At 29.3% G+C, this 5,855-nt stretch overlaps 1 non-coding gene across 1 annotated transcript; it reads left to right on the top strand.

The window, feature by feature from the left end:
• Positions 1-2,316: 2,316 nt before the first annotated feature.
• Positions 2,317-2,511, top strand: LOC120128169. The gene has a single exon (XR_005516607.1). It is a non-coding gene; the product is annotated as a U2 spliceosomal RNA (small nuclear RNA).
• Positions 2,512-5,855: the final 3,344 nt, after the last annotated feature.

The raw sequence follows: 5,855 nt of genomic DNA on the forward strand, positions 1-5,855 counted from the left end.
ATAATATATAATGTAAATATATATAACTTTTCAAAAATCATTTAAATATATATATATATATATATATTTCAAAACTATTTATTATATACGTTCTTTAGAACGTTTTTTAAAAGCTAGATATTATATGTTTTCAAAAATGTGTTTTCAAAACTATTTGAAGTATTAAATAACAGCATTAGAACAATGGTGACTTGGAAAAGGCATATGCTAGTTTGGAGTGTTCCTTTTTGCATTTAGTTATGTTAAATTGTTTGGCTCTTATTATGTAAAGTGTTTCCTTGGTTTCTTATTTTGTGCATAAAAAGGGGTTGATGCAAGGTAATCCATTATCCCCTTATTTATTTTTAATTTGTATGTAACACTTGTCTGCTCTTTTTCATGTTGAGCATATGCTTGGTCGTATCAAAGGTACACGTGTGCTAAAACATACACCAAGTGCTGGGTGTTACGAAAATTTTACAGAAAAAAAATACGGCTTGTATGTCATTAGTCTATTTTTAAAACTCTATTTATTCATATATTAAAAATGTACAAATTTATCCTTTAAATTTAAAATAAATTAGAAGATTATTTTACTAATATTCACAAGCAAAGCAATATCCACACATCATGATTTCATCCCAAAAAGGAATAAATAGAGAACAATTGATGTATATAAATGTTAATACACTATAGTTGCTTCAAATCCTTTATTAAGTCATTACCTTGATAATTTAGACCTCATGATGTAGGGTTTTGAAAATCACTAGTTGAAATCATTAGTGGTCACCCTTGGGCATACGCGAAAGATACATTAATATTGCCTTATTTTGAAACTAGAATATGTAATTAAACAGCCTATTATTAAACCTAAATATACTATGTGAATTAATTAAGTTTCCCATCTAACTAAATTGCCAAATTATGGATTTAGAGAAATTAATGGATTAAACCTAAAATGAAGGAACAAATATTGAAACCTAACCAATTTTAACTATTTACTGGATCAAATAATTAAAATTGAACATTGAGCATTAATCGAGGAATAAATTAGAAATTCTTTTAATTTACGGACTAAAAGGGACATTAATCTAAATTTAGGCTCTAATCATTAGTCCTAATCAAAATAAGCAAATTATTGGTTCGAATAATCAAAATGGAACCTCGGGCAAAACGAGGACCAAATAAAAAATTCTTCTAAATTAAAGGACTAAAGTGAAATTAAACCTAATATGAAGGCTCTTATACTAAAACTTAATAATTTTTAGCCAATTATTGAATCGAGTAATTAATTCGAAATCTCGGGCTAAAGCAAGGACCAAATAAAAATTCAAATAATTTAAGGACTAAAAGTGAAATTAATCTATATGAAGCCTCTAATTATTAATCCTAATCAAATTAAGCAAATTATTGGTTCGAGTAATCAAAATGGAACCTCAGGCATAAAAACGAGGTCTCAATCGAATATTCACCTGAGTTTAGGGACTAAATTAGAAGGATAGTAAATTTAAGGACTAACCTAAAAAACACTAAGTAGATAACTAGTGATAAATCCACAATTACATAAACAAAAATTAGTAAAATTACTAAATTAAAACCAAAAACTGAAATTATATAACTCGTGTAATGGGACTAAAATGAAAGAAAGTAGAATGTAAGGTATCAATTTAAAAAACACGGACAATTAAGTACTAGAATTTTAGGACTGAAATGTAACTACTGGAAATTAAAATACAGAAATTAAAATACAGGAAATTGAAGTACTAAAAATTTAAAATGACAAAAATGTAAAATGATAAAAATTAAAAGTAGGTTCGTTTTTAATTTTTACCCGGACCGTAAAGAATACTATTCATACCCCGAGACGGGTCATCACGAGGTCGTAGAATTAATTTAGAATGTTAAACATCTTTGGTTTATAGTTAAAATTAAATTTTACCTAAACTATAATAATACGGATCATACCTTAGGACGAATCACCGTAAGGTCGAATCTAACGTTTAAAACAATAAATTAAAAACGAGTAAAAATAAAATAAAATAACTAAAAATGAACATGTAAATGAAAAATAGAAAAATAAGGACCTCAAATTTGAAATGATAATAAAATATTGGAAATCGGTGACTAAAATGTAAATATGCTGCAAAGACAGGGAGACATAAAGCGTGACTAACCAAAAACTTTTGCCATATAGACTATCCTTATGCGGCAAAGGTGTAGGTGTTTGACCAGAAGAAGCTTAAATTTGACAAGCTATAATATCCCACATGGTTGAGGTATAAAAGGACGCAAGGGAGACGGTGCTTATAAATACAACAAGCGTGAACATAGGAAGTTATAGCTTACTCGGACTTTTGGCTATGATCAAGTGTATTGTCTGTTCTTATTAGTTTAATATCTGATATGTGAGCTAATGACTCACAGGATATTTAATCTACTTTTTGAGGGGAAGGGTCACCATTGAAGCTTGCTACTGGGACTCTCAAGTGTCGCCCTAACGTTGCACTATTGCTCCGGTCTGGCGAACTCCACCCAGTCCCAAGTTTAATGTTTCTTTTCTATTTTGGACTAATTACAACTAATATCCTCTTTCTGTATTGCTTATCGCCTTTTGTAAAATTCATAGAAGCTACAACTCAACTCTACAGGGAATGCACATCCATTATTTTGAGAAATTTATTATTAATTGAGATTTTGAGGAATTTATTAAATTTAGTTTAGTTTATTAATTTGAATAATTTTTTTACACAGAATAGAGTATTAAAATTTTGGACCTATTTTTCAATTTCTTGACTGGCTCAAATCATTATTTCTGACTCAAATAATTCTTTCTGCATGCATTATGTTGTCTTAGCGTTATAATTTCTTCATTAACTTTTTGGAAATTGTATATTACTTTATTAATTTGTTGGTAAGTCTCCTAACAAATATATCATGTATTATTGTAAGACAAACTGGAATCATATTCGAGAAGGCATCAATCTTTAAAGTTCCCGAGTTTTGTATCAACCTTTAACGGTATGACTATTTGAAATGTTAAATTATGAAATATTAGAATAAGGATCCTCAAAATTGTGTAAATATTTTTAAAAGTTAAATTTTATAAAATAACAGCTTTTAGAACAATGGTGACTTGGAAAAGGCATATGCTCGTTTGGAGTGTTCCTTTGTGCATTTAGTTATGTTAAATTAGGTGGCTCTTATCATGTAACGTGTTTCCTCGGTTTCTTGTTTTGTGCATTTTAACAGTTATCTCATATGTTTTTAAACCATAAAAAGGGGTTGATGCAAGGTGATCCATTATCTCTTTATTTATTTTTAATTTGTGCGTTACACTTCTCAGCTCTCTTTCATGTTGAGGAGATGCATGGTCGTATCAAAGGTATACGAGTGTCTCAGCTCTCTTTATTTTCTTTTATGTTGAGCAAAATATCATGAAGCCTTGGGTATTACGAAAAATTTACAGAGAAAAAAATAATAATAATAAAAAGGGTTGATGTAAGGTGATCCATTATCTCTTTATTTATTTTTAAAACTCTATTTATTCATATATTAAAAAATGTAAAAATTTACCCATTAAATTTAAATAAATTAGAAGGCTATTTTACTAATATTCACAAGCAAAACAATATCCACACATCATGATTTCATCTCAAAAAAGAAAAAATAGAGAACAATTGATGTATATAAATGTTATATACTATAGTTGCATCAAATCCTTTATTAAGACGTTACCTTGATAATTTAGAAATCATGATGTAAGATTTTCAAAAAAAATGTCGATTTATTTTGAAAATCACTAGTGCTCACCTTTGGGCATACGTGAAAGATACACTATTAACCCCTAATAAATGAACATTGTCTTATTTTAAAATTAGAATATGTAATTAAACAACCGATTATTGAACCTAAATATACTATGTGAATTAATTAAGTTTCTCATAGAACTAAAGTGTCAAATTATGAATTTAGAGAAATTAATGGATTAAACCTAAAATGAAGGCTCTAATACTGAAATCTTAAAATAATTAAACTGGAATCTCGAGCATTAAGCTATGACTAAATTAGAATCTCTTAATTTAAGGACCAAAAGGGAAATGAATCTATTTTTAGGCTTTAATTATTAGTCCTAATCAAACTAAGCAAATTACTGGTTCGAATAATCAAAATGGAACATCAGGCTAAAACGAGGACCAAATTACAAATTCTCCTAAATTAAAGTTCTAAAGTGAAATTAAACCTAAGATGAAGGCTCTAATATTAAAACTTAATAATTTTAAACCAATTATTGAATCTAGTAAATAATTTGAAACCTCAGGTAAAAGCGAAGACCAAATAAAAAATTCAATTAATTTAAGGACTAAAAGTGAAATTAATATATATAAAGCCTGTAATTATTAATCCTAATTAGTGTATCTTGAGTTCCTAATATCCGATTGACGTGATTCAAAAATCGTTAGAAATATAAGAGACAACCGATCATATCTCTACAAGATATGTTGACAAAACAACATTAAGATCCCATTCAAAAAGTAGTCACAAGTCTATTGTTATTATGTTCTTCTTTTCTACGGAATGGTCGTGTTGATCAATTGAAAGAGTTATTCCATCTTCCTTTTATATGAGCCTTGTGATGCATTTATCATCATCTCTCTCTTAAAGAAGATTTGACCTCGCATTCAGATTAATGTGATGTGGATGTATGCACTTTAGTAGATGTTTCTTCCTTGTTGGAACTAATTTCTTGTTGTATTAAAATCCTCTATTGCACAAAAGTCTTGTAATCCATTGCGTAGGTTGAAATTCAACATGACACCGAACATTGTTTGCTTTCTTTGTGATGTCTTCATATATTCTCTCCAGGGTTTTACTCGTGTGGCGCAAGGAGTGTTTAAAAACCATGTCAAGTGGTTTGTTAAATTAATCCCTTACGTCACGTTAGTGTGATTTATGAACTAAAAATTAGCGTTAGGAGTTTTGTGAAGTGCATAACCTATTCAGTTGAAAGGGAAACCCATATACATGATAAAACTCATTAAAATCGCTTTTAAAAGAATGTGTATGTATATTAGAATTCTCGAGTCATCATGATGTATGCCTTTCATATGTTCAATTATAATAATCGTAGTATGCTTTTAATAGGTAAGAGTATACCTTTAGGATAATGCATCTTCTACTATGCTTTGCTTACCTCAGTTTTTACCTTATAAAAAGGAGAAGTAGGTTAGAATATCATTAAAATGAGTAATAACATATTTACCTTTGGACTCTTGTATACTGTGATTCACCATTGATATGGCACATTGATTAAGGCTTATGGTGGTAACCCATCAGGAGGGTCACATAACACTGTTAAACCATTTTGTAATGGAAGAAAAAATGCACTAGGCAAGCTAGTGTTATTATACGAAATCAAAATCAGTGGTTGTCTAAAGTGGACAAGAATGCAAGGCTCTTTGTGAAGAGTTTCTCTCTCAATTCATTTGTGATCACATATGTATTTTCAATTACTCTTTTCTCTCAATAATAGGTTTGCTCACCTCTCGTGCATCATTATTCTTTTGGCTTTTGTACTTAGTGACCTCTTTTTTTGCCTCTTTTTTATTGTCTATTTCTTTTTGTGCTTCCCCACCTTCCTCAAAATGTGTCATCACTTGATTTTCAAGTGCATCTTTTTTTCAAGGAATGAAGATTGATATCTTTCATTACAATGTCGTTAGAATCATGTTCATCAATGTCAGTGTCTGATTCATTATCTATGACAAAAGGTGGAGTAGAAGAAAAAGTGGATTGGTTTTGTAACACCCATTTCTCATATACGTCCTCGTACATGAGTCACAGATGTCACATGACTTTCAAAATATTTTCGTACTTAA

The sequence above is a fragment of the Hibiscus syriacus genome, unplaced genomic scaffold, assembly GCF_006381635.1.
Source record: "Hibiscus syriacus cultivar Baekdansim isolate YM2019G1 unplaced genomic scaffold, ASM638163v2 tig00001478_pilon, whole genome shotgun sequence".
Classification (NCBI taxonomy): Eukaryota; Viridiplantae; Streptophyta; class Magnoliopsida; order Malvales; family Malvaceae; genus Hibiscus; species Hibiscus syriacus.